Source organism: Rhinolophus hipposideros, assembly GCF_964194185.1.
Source record: "Rhinolophus hipposideros genome assembly, chromosome: 4".
Lineage (NCBI taxonomy): Eukaryota > Metazoa > Chordata > Mammalia > Chiroptera > Rhinolophidae > Rhinolophus > Rhinolophus hipposideros.
Window position 1 is genome coordinate 16,758,308 of NC_138050.1, and position 17,747 is coordinate 16,776,054.

The 17,747-nt window shown below is 38.6% G+C and overlaps 1 protein-coding gene across 1 annotated transcript in view; it reads right to left on the reverse strand.

Annotated features, from left to right (window-relative positions):
• HTR2A (5-hydroxytryptamine receptor 2A) overlaps window positions 1-17,747 on the reverse strand; it is a 68,003-nt gene that overhangs the window by 26,378 nt on the left and 23,878 nt on the right. The gene's annotated exons all lie outside the window — the stretch shown is intronic.

Here is a 17,747-nt window from a genome sequence, read left to right on the forward strand (position 1 = left end):
TTGTGTCTCAATTTCTTCTTCTCCTTTGTCTGGAGTAGAAAGATGCTGTCAAGTGGGAGACATCTGGCCACCTTTTTCTTTGGCTTTCCCTTATGCATTTGGGATTGTTATGCTCTGCTCCATGTAGGTAGGTAAAATGTAATTGGGGCCACAACCCCAAAACTTTCTCTGCCTATGAAGGACTGAGATGGAGTAGGCAGGTGGAGTTCTGAAAGGCCTATAGAAATTTAAAGATCTGGGGAAAAATGATCCAAAATACAAACATGCAACCTCAATATAAACATTTAACTTAAATATCTATAAAATGCAACATTATGTCAACTAGCTAGATCAGCTCTGATTGTTATATATTAATATGCCACATTAAATATGTAAGATATAATGTGGGTGGGGTCTACAACAGTGAGAGTTACCCAAAGTCTTAAACAGCCCTGAGCAAATGGTTTTTCCTTTGGCAACCTAGAGTCTTGTACTTAGACCTTCTTCCTTGCTGGTGTATTTCTTGGCATCCAAGAAGATAAGATTAGAGATGTGATGTATATTTAGGACAAAAGGGGTAGAATATCCTTTGACCTACTTCATCTCTGGTTAAACGTTTCTCTTGGGGAACTGACAGTGCTTTAGACAGTGGGTTAAGAACAGGATTTAGGCATTTGAGTCCCTGCCAATACTATTTTACCCCTTTTGTAAGAGTACCCAATTAATTTGAATAGCTTTTCTCTATAAATGTTCTTCATTAAAATAAAACAACACATTAATCCCGCATAGCTTTATAATCAAACTAATACGCAATTTAGGAAAGACTTGAAATAAATGTAAATACCTAGGTACAACTTTCTATCTTTCCAGTGCATTTTCAATAAATCTTATTACTTAACTTCTTCTTCCCAACCAAGACAGGTAGGAAGTAGAGACGTAAGGAAATGTTACTTCATTCACTATGATATCACCTTACAAAACTGAAGAGGTAAAAATGCAGCCCGGTTTTGAATAGGAATATGAGTCTTCTAAATGGATGTGCAGCTTGATTATCCCATATTACTTTATGGGATATGGGTCTTTTAAATGGATACGGGTCGTGGATATATCCATGTATCCAAGTTTGTGAAAGGGGAGATCAGCTTGTCCTCCCCCGAGAGGCTTCTTCAACTCTTAGTGATAAAATACTAAAGAAAAGGGGCCCTAGCATAATCTAATATGGTGATTCTTATATGTATATACTCTCAACGTATTTTCATCCTGGGATCACAGTTTTTTATTAAATACTTGTAACTGAGGTTAAAGGGGTATCATTGTCGAAAGATATGTAATTATTTTTTCATTCATTCAGCAAATAATTTTTGAATGTCTGCTAGGTGTCAGGCATGATGCTAAGCACCAATGATACAACCTTGGCCACGTCAACTAAAGTCCCTGGTAGCATGGAATTAACAGTTCAGTAGGAGGCACTAATAGTCATGGAAATAAATTCTAGGATGGCGGCAATTTCAGGGTCCTATGAGGAGCATTATGCAGGACACTTGACTTGGATTTGGGGACAGATCAAGGAAGCTTTCTGCAGAAAGTGATCCTAAGCTAAGACCTCAAAAATAAGAAGGGTTTACCCAGACAAGTTGCATAAGTTACCTAGAGGCTAGAAAGCATAGCACATAGTAAGAACTGAAAGTAATTCGATATCAGGTAAGGATCCTCCGGAGAGATGAGCCTGGAGAGGTATGCAAGGGCCACATCTTGAATGGCCTTCTGAGCCATTTGGAGAAGTTCTTATTTTATCCTGAGGGCAACGGGCAGCCATTAAATAATTTTGGGCAGAGAATGAAAATGATCAGATGAGTGGCCAGGCAGTATGGAAAATGGATTAAAAGGGAACTAAACCAGTAAAGAGACTGATGCAGTAAACAAAGTGAGAAGTGACAGACATGAGTGGCAGAGGGGATGGAGAAAAGTGGGGGGATTCATAAGATACTAAGAGATGGAACTGGCAGAACTTAGAGATTGGGTGTGGGTTCAAGGGAAAAAATGAAGGCTGAAGTCTTTTAGCTTTGTAGAGTCATGCCCTTTATGGAAATTGATAACTCAGGGAATGAGGAACAAGTTTTTAGGGAGAAGGTAATGAGTCTGTTTGGGACATATTCATTTGAAGATACTTGGAACATATCCAATGGAGGTCTTTGTAAACAGATATGTGAGTCTGGACAAGAAAGGAGCTTGGGAGTCCTCCAGGATGAGCCCCTCAGACAGCTGTGGGGGGACTCCAGGAAGAAGTGAGTACTGAGCTGAGTCTTGAAGGATGACTAGAGGGTCAGGTGAGAAAAGGTAAAAAATGCTTCAGAAAGAGGGAGCATGTTGGTGAAAGAGACCAGAAAGCAGTGAGAAACTGTAGGTACTATGTTCCCCGAAAATAAGACCTAACCGGAAAATAAGTCCTAGTACATTTTTTCAGGATGACATCCCCTGAACATGAACCCTAACACGTCTTTTGGAGCAAACCTTAATATAAGACTTGGTCTTATTTTCAGGGAAAATAGTGGAGAGGGCTTGAGATGGAGTAAGAGGGCAGGGGATAATTCTTAATGGGCCTTGTATCGCATGTTTTATGCATAAGGACCTAGGAAGAAGCTGATAAGATACTAGGCAGGGACAGACATGATCATATTTGTGCTTTAGAAATACGGTTGGGCACTAGCATGAGTGTGAACTGGAAATGGGATTAAATCAGACCAGTGAAGAGAATATTCCTGTCAAAAGATAAAGTCACAAGTTAAGGCTGAGGCAGAGGGAATAGAGATGAAGGAATGAAGTGAAGCAATATTATGGCAGAAATGATAGACAAAACTGTAGACTCAGAGAGACAAGAAAGATGGCAAGACTGGTGCTCAGGGTTCTGTCCTGACTGATGGCAGGCCACTTTATAAAATGGGCAACACCAGGTGGGTGCTGGCTAGAAGTAGCTAGGAAAAACACAGGACAGATGGGTGATAAATCTTGGTTTTTCATTTTACTAAAGCAGTAATGAGTTACTAAAAGATGGGAATTTGTTTTTACTACAAGAAACGGCAATTTTAATTATTTTCATCAGCAGTAAAGAATTTGTGATGATGTCACTTTACACATTTCTATCAGTATTAAGGCTCAGGAATTATTGCACTCTGCAAAATGACTTTCTATTTTCTAAAGGGACAGCAACACTCAACATGTAGGGGGAAAAGACAAAACTACTATAACTTATTATTTGCTGGGCATATTTCTTTTTTCCAAAATCAGACACATATCTCTGCTTATTAAGCTTTTTAATAATTTGTCCAAGGCCTGAAATGTTAGTAGAGGGCTGATGTCTTCTCATTTTTCAAATTTCAGCGGAAATGAAATGGTCAGAATAGCTTTCCCTGAATAACTTCTCTAAATAGTTCCCACTATCACTATCCTGGCACATGTCCTGTTCATTCATAGTACTTCCATCAGCTTCAAATGATATTTTTTGTTTGTTTACATATTTCTTTCTCGCTCACTATAGTATAAGGTCCTTGGTTGGTGTCTGTGTTGTACAGGTTTGTGAATTGACTGTCACCCCTGGCTAGACGTCTAATCTGAGGCCAGAATCTACCTTATGTTGCTGAAACATGAAAACCTCATGTTTTACATGAGGTTTATATATATATATATATATATTTATATTCTCAACATATTTTCACATATACATGAAAACCTCCCTAATAATGAGATTAATCTAAGAAGAGATCCCCGATGGTGACATAAACAAGTTAAAACAAAACCATAGTGTCAGATATGGTAAATGGGTGGGTCTGTGTGTATGGGTTTGTGTTGGGGTCTGAAACAGGGAGGTCTGTGGCAAAGAAGAATTGTAGAACAATCACCATTATTTTCTTTTGGATGAAAGAAAGTTTGATTTCTTCCAAAGAGAGAGGAGAGGTTTACTGAAAGAAGTCAAACATAAACTACGTTGATTCTGTGACCATGCTCTTAAGCGGAGAAATCCTGAACGAGCCTTCCTCCAGAAGTTCGCTTAATTGGATTCCAATTGGACAGAATGAATTCTTATCCAAACACTTTATTTGCTTAAAATAAATATTGTCGTACTTACCCTCTTTGTTTATTTATCAACAAAGTGGTCATTAACAACCATCAGTGGCTGACCTTGACATGTTCCATTACTGAAATAATGAAGTCTGATGGGTTACCATTAATATTCGCCAGTGATTTTCCATTTACAGAGCAGGAGACTGGAGTGAAATAGAGCTGCTTACTCAGGCAGTTTGACCACAGGGAGAAGGTGAGCAAGGAGGTAATGAAAAGCATAGGGAGCTTGATGAAAAATGAATAGCTCCCAGGAGTAATTTCTAAATGAATTCAAATTTAGATATACATCTTATTAAATTTTTTTTCAGTTACAGTTGACATTCAATATTATTTCATATCAATTTCAGGTGTACAGCACAGTGGTTAGATATTTATATAATTTATGCAATGATCCCTCTGATTAGTCTAGTAACCACTTGGCACTCACTACACATAGTAGTTTCAACATTATTGGTTATACTCTCTATGCTGTATTTTACATCCCCATGACTATTTTGTAACTACCAATTTCTAGTTACTAATCCCTTCATGTTGTTCACCCAGCTCCCCAACCCCCTTACCACTGGCAACCAAAAGTTTGTTCTCTGTATCTATGAGTCTGTTTCTGTTTTGTTTGTTCATTTATTTGTTCTTTAGATCCACATATAAGTGAGAACATGTGGTATTTGTCTTTCTCAGTCTGATAAATTTCACTTAGCATAATACCCTCCAGGTCCATCCATATTGTCACAAATGGTAAGATTGCGTTCTTTTTTATGGCCAAGTAATATTCATATATATTAACAAGTAATATTCATAACATATATATATATATATATATATATATATATATATATATATATATATATATATTTCCTCTTTATTATTCAATTATCTATTTATGGGCCCTTGAGTTGCTTCCATATTTTGGCTACTGTAAATAGTGCTGCAGTGAACATTGGGGTGCATACGTCTTTTCAAATTAGTGTTTTGGATCTTTGAATAAATACTCAGAAGTGGAATAGCTGGGTTATAAGGTAGTTCTATTTTTAAATTTTTGAGGAATCTCCAAACCATTTTCCATAGTAGCTGCACCAATTTGCAATCCCACCAACAGTGTATAAGGGGTCACTTTTCTACCCCTTCCTTGATAACACTTGTTGATTTCTTGATGATAGCCATCCTGAAAGGTGTGAGGTGATATCTCATTGTGGTTCTAATTTGCGTTTCTCTGATGATTAGTGATGTTGAGCATCTGTTCACAGTTCTATTGGACAAGGTAAGTCCTCTTTGGAGAAATGTCTATTCAGGTCCTCTGACCATTGTTTTTTAATTGGATTGTTTATGTTTTTGTGTTGTATGGTATTGAGATGTATGAGTTCTTCATAAATTTTGGATATTAACCCCTTATCAGATGTATCATTGGCAAAAATATTCTCCCATTCAGTAGGCTGTCTTTTTGTTTTGTTGTTGGCTTCCTTTGTTGTGCAAAAACTGTTTAGTTTGATGTAGTCCCATTTGTTTATTTTTTCTTTTGTTTCGCTTGCCTGAGGAGATACATCAGTAAAAATATTAAGGATATGTCTGAGAGTTTACTGACTATGTTTTCTTCTAGGAGTTTTATGATTTTGGCTCTTACATTTAAGTCTTTATTCCATTTTGGGTTTATTCTTGTATATGGATTAAGAAGGTGGTCCATTTTCTTTTTTCTTTTTTTTGCATATATCTGTCCAGTTTTCCCCACACCATTTATTGAATATACTGCCTCTACTCTATTGTATGTTCTTGCCTTCTTTGTCATAGATTAAATGACCATACAGGCATGGATTTATCTCTGGGCCTCTGTATTCTGTTCTACTGCTATATGTGTCTGTTTTTATGCCAATACTATGCTGTTTTGATTACTATAGACTTATAGTATCTTTTGATAACAGGTAGCATAATACCACCAATTTTGTTGTTTGTTCTCAAGATCACTGTGGTTATTTGGGGTCTTTGATGGTTCCATATAAATTTTAAGATTATTTGTTCTACTTCTGTGAAAAATGCCATTGTTATTTTGATGGAGGTTGCATTTAATCTGTAGAGTGCTTTGGGTAGTATAGACATTTTAACATTGTTAATTCTTCCTATCCATGAGCACAGTACATGCTTCCATTTATTTGTACCTTCTTCAATTTCTTTTTTCACTGTCTTACAGTTTTCTGAGTACAAGTCTTTTACTTCCTTGGTTAAATTTATTCCTAGATATTTTTTTAATGCATTCTAAATGGGATTGTTTTCTTAATTTCTCTTTCTAATAGTTTGTTATGGTGTATAAAAATGCAAGTGGGCCAGCCTGGTGGCTCAGGCGGTTGGAGCTCTATGCTCCTAACTCTGAAGGCTGCCGGTTTGATTCCCACATGGACCAGTGGGCTCTCAACCACAAGGTTGCCGGTTCAACTCCTCAAGTACTGCAAGGGATGGTGGGCTCTGCCCCCTGCAACTAAGATTGAACATGGCACCTTGAGCTGAGCTGCCTCCTGGATAGCTCAGTTGGTTGGAGCACAGGCTCTCAACCACAAGGTTGCCAGTTTTATTCCTTGAGTCCCGCAAGGATGGTGGGCAGCGCCCCCTGCAACTAAGATTGAACACGGCACCTTGAGCTAGGCTGCCGCTGAGCTCCCGGATGGCTCACTTGGTGAGTGCGGGCTCTCAACCACAGGTTGCCAGTTTGATTCCTTGAGTCCTGTAAGGGATGGTGGGCTGCGCCCCCTGCAACTAGCAACAGCAACTGGATCTGGAGCTGAGCTTCGCCCTCCATAACTAAGACTGAAAGGACAACAACTTGAAGCTGAAGGGCACCCTCCACAACTAAGATTGAAAGGACAACAACTTGACTTGGGGTGGAAAAAAACGTCCTGGAAGTACACACTGTTCCCCAATAAAGTCCTGTTCCCCTTCACCAGTAAAATCTTTTTAGAAAAAAGTTAAAAAAATGCAACTGATTTCTGAATATTAATTTTGTACCCTACTACTTTACTGAATTCATTTATCACTTCTAATTTTTTTTTTTGGTGGAATATTTGGGGTTCTCTATGATATCATGTCCTCTACAAATAATGACAGTTTTACTTCTTCATTTCCAATTTGGATGCCTTTTATTTCATTTCTTTGTATCATTGCTGTAGCTAGGACTTCCAATACTATTTTGAATAAAGGCAGTGAAAGTGGGCATCCCCATTCTGTTCCTGGTCATAAGAACACTTTCAGCTTTTCCCCACTGAGTATGTTAGCTGTGGGTTTGTTGTATGTGGACTTTATTATGTTGAGGTATGTTCCCTCTATTCCCACTTTGTTAAGCGATTTTATCATAAATGTATGCTGGATTTCATCAAATGCTTTTTCTATATTTGTTGATCTGATCATATGATTTTTATCTTTCATTTTGTTTAAGGGGTGTATCATGTTAATTCACTTATGGTTATTGAACCAACCTTGCATCCCAGGAATAAATCCCACTTGATCATGGTGTATGATCTTTTTCTTGTAATCGAATTTGGTTTGCTAATATTTTGTTGAGGATTTTTACATCTATATTCATCAGGCATATCAGCCTAAACTTTTCTCTCCTTTGTAATGTCTTTGTTTGCTTTTGTAATCAGTAATGGTGACCTCAGAAAATGAGGATAGGAGCTTTCCCTACTCTTGAATTTTTTGGAACAGTTTGAGAAGGATCAGTGTTAATTCTTCTTTGAATGTTTGGTAAAATTTACCGATGAAGCCATCTGGTCCAGGAATTTTGTTGGTTGGGAATTTTTTGATTACTGATTCAATTTTGTTAGTAGTAATTGGTCTGGTCAGATTTTCTGTTTCTTCTTGATTTAAGTCTTAGAAGATTGTATGTTTCTAAGAATTTATCCATTTCTTCAAGATTGTCCAATTTGTTGACATGTAATTGTTTGTAATATTTTTTTATAATCCTTTGTGTTTCTGTAGTGTTGGTTGTCACTTCTTCTCTTTTAGTTCTGATTTTATTTATTTGGGTCCTCTCTCTCTTTTTATTGATAAGTCTGGATAAAGGTTTATCAATTTTGTTTATCGTTTGAAAGAACTAGCTCTTGGTTCCATTGATGTTTCATATTAATTTTTTAGAATCTCTTTCATTTATTTCCACTCTGATCTTTATTATTTTTACTCACTTTGGGCTTTGTTTGCTGTTCTTTTTCTAGTTCCTTTAGGTGTAAGGTTAGATTGTTTATTTGAGATTTTTCATATTTTTTGAGGTAGATCTGTAATGCTATGGCTTTCCCTCTTAGGACTACTTTAATCTGTGTCCATAGATTTGGGGTTATTGTGTTTTTATTTTCATCTTTCTCAAGGTATATTTTTATTTCTTCCTTGATGTCATGGTGTCTTCATTATTTTGTAGCATATTATTTAGCCTTCATGTGTTTTTGTGTTTTTCACTTTTTTTCTTGTAATTGATTTCTAGTTTCATACGTTGCTTTTAGAGAAGATGCTTGATATGATTTCAGTCTTCTTGAACTTATTGAGACTTGTTTTGTAGCCTAACATAAAGTCTATCTTAGAAAAATGTTCCATGTGCACTTGAAAAGAATGTACGTTCTGCTGCTTTAGGGTGAAATGCTATAAAAAATATCAATTAAATTCATCTGGTCTTGTGTATCATTTAAGGCTGCTGTTTCTGTGTTGATCATTTGTTTGGAAGATCTGTCTATTGGTGTCGATGGGGTGTTAAAATCCCTATGATTGTATTACTGTCGATCTCTCCATTTTTGCCAGTCAATATTTGCTACATATAATTAGGTGCTCCTATTGGGTGCATCAATGTTTTCAAGGGTTATATCCCCTTGTTGGATTGATCCCATTATAATGTAATGTCCCTTTTTTTCTCTTATTATAACTTTTATTTTCAAACCCATTTTGTCTGATATCAATATAGCTCCCCCAGGTTTTTTTCATTTCAATTTATATGAAATGTCTTTTTCCATCCCTTTACTTTCAGTAAGTGTGTGTCTTTCAACTTAAGTTGGTCTCTTGTGTGGATCTTGTTTTCTTATCCATTTAGCTACCCCATGTGTTCTTATTGGAGCATTTAATCCATTTACATTTAAAGTGATTATTGATAGATACATAGTTATTGCCATTTTATTATCCCTATTTGTGTTATTTATTTCCTCCTCCTTCTTCTTAAACATTTCATGTAATACTGGCTTGGTGGTGATGAACTCCTTTAGTTGATTTTCGTGTATGGTATGCTCTTTATCCCTCTTTCAATTCTAAATGATAGCCTTGCTGGGTATTCTTGGGTGTAGGTCCTTGCTTTCCATCACTGACTAGTTTGTGTTAATCCCTTCTGGTTTGCAAAGTTTCTGTTGAAAAATCAGCTGACAATTATATGGGAGCACCCCTGCAAGTAACTAATTCTCTTTCTCTTGCTGCTTTTAGGATTCTCTCTTTGTCTTTAACCTTTGGTATTTTACTTATGAGGTGTCTTGTTGTTTGCCTCTTTGGATTTGGGACTCTCTACCCTTTCTGGCCTTGTATGTCTATTTCCTTCACGAGGTTAGTAAGTTTTCAGTCATTATTTATTCAAATAGATTCTTAGTCCCTTGTTTTCGCTCATCTCCTTCTGGTACCCCTATTATGTGAATATTGTTACACTTGATGTTGTCCCAGAGGTCTCTTAAAGTATTAATTTTCTCCAATTCTTTCATTTGGGTCATATTTCTTTGTTTCCTCATTTTGGCTCCCTCCCTGTGTTTGTTTCTATGTATTAGGTAGATCTGCTATGTCTCTCAGTCTTGGCCAGGTGGCCTTATGTAGTAGATGCCTTGTGGGGCTCTGTGGCACAGTAATCTTGCCAGGTGCTCCAGGAGTGTCCCTTATGTGGGTGTGTGTGCCCTCCTATTATAGTTGAGCCTTGATTGTTATTGACATGTCAGTGGGTGTGATTTACCCTCAGGCTGACTGGCTCTGGGGTTTGCCCATGTCCACAGTTTATGGGCTGCTGTGCAAGAAACCTACCCCACAGAATGGGATTTGCCCCAGTGGGTTCTGGTGTCCGTTGAGACTACTCTTTGTGTTTGCCACTTGTGGGGTTAATTGGATGGTGCTCTGCTGTGGTCTGAAGCTGACCTTCAGGTATGTTGGTTCTGGTTACTCTTGGGAGCGGCTCCAGTGCAGGCTCAGGTCACCCACTGCCTATGACTGGCTGGGGACAATCAGGTAGTAGCTACAAAGTGATCTGCAGTTGGTCGCTGCCTGTGCTCTACCTGGATATGTGTGGAAGAAGCCACGCTGAGAACTGAGAATATATCCTAGCAATACTGGGCCTGGGGTAGTTCCATAAAAAGCCCAGGGCTCTCTGAGACCTGCTGTAACCTGCTGGCTCCCGTAAGGCTCAGCCACTGACAGAGTCTCTTGCCGTGAGTGAATTGTGTGAGGCGGGGTCACAGGGAGTCACAAGGGTGAGAGTTGTGGTTTTTACCAGGTTACTGTAGATTTTGGTTTAGTTCCAGTGCTGAGCCTGGAGGTATGCAGCAAAAGTCTCAGAGCACACTGAGGTCAGCTGTAAGCTGTCTGTGGCCCTCCAACCCTTGAGAGTTATCCAAGAAAAAGTACATGCAGGTGTGGCTGGCTGATTGCTGGGAAAATGCATGAGTTGGGTGGAGCTGGGCTCCAGAGTGTCACCAGGGTGAAGTGACAGGAGTTCACCAGGCCAATGCAATTTCAGATTTGGCCATGTGGGGGAGGGTTCAACACAGGAAAGATGGTACCCACCTGCCAGCTGCATGGGAAGAGGATTCTACATAAGTAAAATGACAACTGTCCTCATCCTGAAACCACATAACTCAGTCTCTCCCTTTATAGCTCTGATGCCTCCCAAGTCACTGTTTCTCCTTTGGAGTCCAGGCTGAGAATGAGTGCATCCATGTGTGGGCCCTTAGAAGGACATCTGGGTTTCCTGCAGCCTTCTGTCTCACCCAAACAATTGTATCCCCACTGTTTTTCACAGCCAGATGTTATGCGGGCTCCTCTTCCTGGCACTGGTGCTGTGGGCTGGGGAGCCCAGTGTGAGGCTGGGGTCCCTCACTTCTCCCAGGGAAACCTCCATGGCCAAGATATCCCTCCATATTCTCAACCGCCAACCAAGTGTCGGGCTGGCCCCTCCTTCCAGTCTTGATATGGCTTCTTTATATCCTTGGTTATAAAATTTCTGTTCAGCTAGACTTCAGATGGTTCTCCAGATTTATTGTTCTATAATTCAGTTATAATTTTAATGTAGTCACCAGAGGAGGCAAGCAGAGCATTTATCTACTCTGCTATCTTGTATTCAGATATATATCTTTCAGATATTGTAATGATAAGGTTGATTACTTAAAATTAGACTTACCAGATGTTTTTATTGTAGGTAAGAATGGGAAGCTGACTAAATGGGAAAATATGAATTTATCCTCATGTAACGTCCAAGTTGTTTTATGATAGCTGGTAGAAAAGTAAACTGAAATAATAAAATGAAGAAAGCAACCAGGTTCAGAATGAAATGGAGGCGAAAAGCTTAGAAGCAAGAAAAGGAGGATAAGATGAAATCCTATTGAGTGCTGGCATTTCTGAAATTTTGGCTGATATACAAAGGAAGTAATTTTTTTTTCTCCTAAGCAGCTTCCTTCTCACTGACATACTTTTAGCTTATAAAATTTTTCCTTTCCTTATCCCCAAAACCATTATTAAATTTCCAATACCTCTAGACACATGACCCAGCAACAAAAAATACAACATAGCTCCTCCCCCCACACTCTAATAGGATCAGCTGTGGGCAAAGCAGTACAGTTGCTTCTATGATATAGTTTGGGAGACTTTGGAAAGTCCTTTTCTCCAATTCTCTCCCACTCCTGAAATTTTTCCATCACAGATTCATTTCTTTGTATCTGTCAAGCACCTTGATCTTTCTGTCACTCTCTGCTTAAAATACACACATTTCTGGAGCTATAATAACTTAGAACCTGTTAGCTCTTATTAGCTAAAACCTACCTCCAGTAAAAGTCCTTTGGAGACTAAAGCAGGTGGAATTGATGATGTTGGAGAAATCAGCAGTTGGAAGAGGGAAAAATGGCACTTATAAGAGGTTGAAGAGTCCATTTTTGCCTGTTCTACAGTTTTGAAGAGGGTTCCTTTTCTGGTGTACATGATCTCTCTTGCCAAAACTTCCCAGATCACTAATTCCCTAACTGATGTCAATTTCAGTTTTTTATGCCTTTACATACTTCCAAAGAGCCCAAAATAATGATGAATATTGGATAGATATGGGGACATCCTTTATTAAAAAAAAAATAGATTCTGTCTTGCTGTTTCCTGTTCTTAGTTTCATTTCTGGGTCAGTGGTCCAGGATTCTGCTAGTTTCTTACACAGGAAATTAGTTGTGGACTCCAAAATGACCTCTGTCCAAGCATACAAAATAGAAAACCAGCTCATGATTAAATAAGTCCCTTACCAGATTTGACTCAATTACAATGAAACAAATGACTGTATCTTCTATAAGGGTCTTAAAACAATAGGGTCTTAAAACTTAAAACAATAGCATATAGGCAATGCATATGTAGTTTTGAACCAATTACTTTAAGTGTATCACACATTAGAGGACACAAACTCACAGCAAGTAGTTCCTTTAATTTTACTTTTTTCCCTGTGTTGAAGATCTTTATTTAGTTCAACATTAGGTGCCTCCTCTGTGGTAGGTACCATAATCCAAGAGTGCAGAGATAAGTACTGTGTCAGATTCATTCTATGCAAATTTATGTACTATTAGGGAAGATAAACTATTTTACCATCAAGTTTAATAAAGTGTAAACTGAATAAGGAAAATTAGCATGAAAGAAGTATTGTAGAATTCACAATACTTCTGGGATAGATCAAAGGTGGCTTTCAGAAACATAGGGCTCCAAAACGAGAAACACCAGAAATAGGAAAGAGAAATGGGAAAATATAAATTGGCTGACCCTTGATTAGGAGATACAGTTTATTAGTGACTTCTATTAAACGAACTCTTCCTAAGACAACTTACAACGTATGTTGGGTCATTTAACTCTAAAATTGTCCTCTAATTGGTAATAGCTCCAGTGGTAAAATAGACCACCTTACAAAACTTGGAGCCAAAGCCTGAAGGAAGAGTAGGAAGTAAAGTGAAGGGTGAGTGGAGTAGGAAATGATACAGTATTTAAATCCTGAAGCAAATGAAAGCCTGGTAACTGGGGAAAGTCTAGACAGGCCTTAAGGGAGCTAAGGAGCAAGTGGAATAAGGGTAGCTTTCTAAAGTCATCCCAAGGGCAATCAGAAGCCATTGAAATGTTTTTAAAAGATCTTTACTTACAGATCTCATGTCTCTGAACTCTACTGAATACCAAAAGTCAAACCTGTGGTGGTTTAAACATTCAAGTATTTGACCACAAATTAACTGGGTTAATAGTTATCTATATTTAATGAGTATTAAAAACCTTGGCCCTGTTTGGACCACTTGATTAACATTAAGGCATTTTATGAGAATGAAATATACAGATTACGTGGACCACAGCTGACTGCTCCTTGTATGACTATTTCTCGAATGTGAATTTTATCAAGTAGCAGAATCAAATGTTTAATGAAATGGTATGGGGAGCTTACTTTTCTTAACGTATGATAGAGATTGGTAAGTGAATATCATTGTTACATGCACCATTTTCAGTAACACAAAAAGTAAGCAAAGATTTTTAAGAGCCTCTTGCTAGTCTTACAATTAGGAATGTCTTTGAAATGTAATCATCAAAGGAGATAGCACCCTCATTTCCCAGGTTCTCTAGGAGGGCAGGAGCCTAACTTTGCCCGGGTGTCTCCATGTTGCAAAACTACCTCCTGTGATAAAGATGTGAGAAGTTTATTTTGTGTGTGTGTGTAAACCCAATTAGCTAACACAGATTGTCATCCCAATTACCAGGTGAATCTAGGATGAACTATGTGACACATGGTGCTGTTAAACCCTGTGACATAAAGATTAGTTCTTATCTATCTTGAGACCATGTAGGCAACAGTTCGATCTGGCTGGTTACGTTAAAGGGATGCGGTTTCTTTCTGTCTTTGCAGTCTCTTAGCAAATTGTCTGTGATGTGCATCACATTCTGATTTGGTGCTTAATCAGTAATAAAACTTTTCTTTCTCCACTACCTTTGTGGGAAGGTTTTGTGGGTTGGGAGAATTTCTTTTGAACTAATTTTCCAACAAGATCCAAAATTGATCATATAGGTATATTTCATGCTCTTAAAATATTCCCCCAAAACTCCACCAGATGTGAATACTTTTACAAACACAATAATGGAGACATTTTGCGAATTAGGCGACGGGCCTGTGGGTAAGCCGTCAGTGTCAAATCCTAGTTCTCCTACCTCCAAATACGGCCAGTTTCTTCCAGAACATATTTTGTCACCCTTCCTCATCCTTTTCTAATTATAGCTAATAATGATTTGTAACTTTAATTAGATATAGATGGTTAATTTTACGATAGCTCAAAGAGTGCGATAACAGAAAGACGGATTGTCCTAAACTTCATGTGGCCAGGACCTGTCAGCTAGCTGAGGAAAAGGAGTGCAAGTGGGGAGATAAGGAAAGGAAGGGCTCAGCTGTTGGGGACTCAAGGTCAGTGAGTGTATGACATGAAAGAAAATAAAACACCGCATGGCCTTAAGAGACAGGACAAGATGAAGCAATGGCACAAAATGTACTAAGAGAAAAGAAGTGGAGAAGAAATATTAGGCTTAAGTTTTAGCACCAGGACTGCAGATCGACTGCCATACAAAATGGCTCCACCAGGCTGAGATGCAGACTGAAACCAGTCCTGTATCACATGGGGCACCCCCAGAGTGGTGCTGTCCAATGGAACTTTCTTTGATGATGGAAGTGTCCTGTGTTTGTGCTGCCATCTGTGATAGCCGCCAGTCATATGCATCTAGTGAACACTGAAAATATGGTAGTGTGACTGAGGCATTGCATTTAATTTGTATTTTAGTCAGTTTATACTTTAAATAGCAATATGCATGTCTAGTGGCTACTTTATGGATGGCTCAGGACTATTTGATTCAAGGGAGAAAGATGTTAGGATCATTTACTTAGAGTGTCTATATGTACACACACACACACACACACACACACACACACACACATCTGACGTGTGGGATGCTAATCAGCATTTATCACTGAATGGAGGACATACGACACGGGACTTGAAGTGCTCCTAAAAGTTATTAGCAGTAACATTTGGATGTTCAGAACCAAGTGAGCTTTTTTGGGCTCTATTCAGCCATCTCATGAGGCCTTTTTCCTGCCTTTCTCTCACACACTTCATTATTTTCAAGTTCTGCTAACTTTATCTTGCCCACATCCTAGGAATCCTAAGAGGATTTATTTGTGAGAGTTTTCTAAATTGTTTTATAGATTAATATTCTCTATAAAGTATTTATTATTATGGGCAGCCCTGACTTGGAGAGATTAGACTTCTGATAATTCACATTTATAGGGTTCAGAGAAATGCATCTGTGTGAGTCTGGCTCAAACAGATATGGTTGAATCAGGTGCTATGCTCCCTGACCTGCTTACCTAAAAAGGTGACCCATCCTTCGGCCTCATCTTGGCCTCACAGTTCCTCCCTTTTCTGCCTCCTTCCTCTTCCCGAGGCCTCTCAACTCCTAGGCAGAGCTAGCCTAGTCCTGCTTTGAAACCTTAGGATAGGGAAAGGTGGAGAAAAGGAAATGTTACCCACTGTTACTAATGGACTTGAAGCCAGAAGACCCAAGTTAGAATCCCATTCCTGCCTTGTTAGTTATGGAATCCTGACTAGGCAGTTAGTCTCTTTGAGTCTTAGTTCTCTCATTTAACAAATTTACTGAGCACGAACTATGGACTCAGCATTATGTTTGGGGCTGGAGATTCATCAGTACACTAGACTACAAACCACTTTCCTCGGGGAAGTTACATTTCTGTTGGGGAAGCTGAAGATCAAGCATAAGTGAATACTTTACATAATAAAAGGTAATAAATAAAATAAACTAAGGAGAAAAAGCTGGGTGAAATGGATAGGGAGTAGATGGGAGAGCAAGTGATAACTTCTGGGGGTGGGTGGTAGGTCTCACTAAGAAAGAAACATTTGAGCAAAGGCTTGAAGGAAACGAAGCAATAGGGCATATACCGTCTGGAGAAAACTTTTCTAAGTAGCATAGGTTGGAATCCAGAAACACAAAAAGAGAAACAGGAACATGAAAACTAGCTGACCCTGGCCCGGAACTGAGAACAATGGCAACAGCTACTCTTAAAATGCTTACTCAATGCCAGGCATAGAGTCGACATAAAGTATCTGGCACGTATTACATTTGTTGTAGCTAAAATACTTTCTGCCTACTTCATATCTCCAAGCTGGTGCCAACAGAACTTTATCCTGGAAAGGGAAGGCTAACCCCAACAACCTGAGAAATGCTTAGTCTCAGGGAAGGGGCCATTTTCATTTGAACCTGTTGTTTCATGACTTACCATTTATGAATATATATCAACATCATAACAGAGCATTGTACATATGTGAGTATGCAGTGTAGTATAACATAAAACTGGGAGGAGACCATTCTCCATGGAACTCTGAGTTGTTGTTCCGCCAGATAATTTTTTCAAGGATGTCTGAAGATTGAACAGCCTTGGATGATAGACAGAGTGCCTCCATCAGGGGCAGAGGGCAGGTTGCTTACTGCTCATCCTAAAGGATTCAGGTTTGTCGAACTCAGATTCCTTTCCTGTAATGCAGTCCATCGTGTGTGTAGTTGTTACAGGGCCCTGTGGCATCACCCTGTGGGAATTAGGGCTCAGGCAACCAATGCAAGAAAATTATGATGTTCTGACTATCGTTATTGCAGGGAGTGTCTGATCCAAGATGCCCATGTCGTCTGCCAGCATCCATGAAATGGGGGCCGGCTCACTTGTAAGCTTTGCAAGTAAAGTCAAATCTAAGACCCACCCTTCAGTCTTCGCATCTGGTATTTGAATGAATTACAGATTTTGTTAGAACAGGCAAATAAATGAATTTTTTAAATGGTGATAAACCTTGTGAACAAGTTATTGAAGATTTTTCTGAAATCTAAACTTGAACTTATTTTTTTTTTGGTCATGATTGAAGTACAAAATACCTAGATTATAAAGTAGAAAATGAAAAGGATAGTTCATCAATTGTCCCAGCACTGCTGCAAAGGGACAGTCAGTCCGTAAGTAGCTGGTCTCCTTAGGCAATTGGAAATCTAGATCCCAAATTTGTGAATTTAACAGACTATCAATGGAAATTCTGTTTCTGTTTTCAAACACTGTTTCTTTTTATCTCTCTCAAGCTATGGGGATGTCTTTTCCCTAGAGAGATCAGACTTCAGGAAGCACAGTACATATGAATAATCTGAAAGTTTAGCACTCTTATATGTGTGAAGCTGTCAGAGCTGGGTCAGAGAATCAAGCTGAATGAAATTACTGAAGGCTGGTGGATGAGATGGAGGCAAAGCTTTGACACCGTGGTGTTGAGATTTAACATTTGTACCAGGTCTTTTTGAGGGGGAAGACATTGCCGAGAACAAAAAACTATTCATATATTTGGAGGAATCAATCGTATGACCAA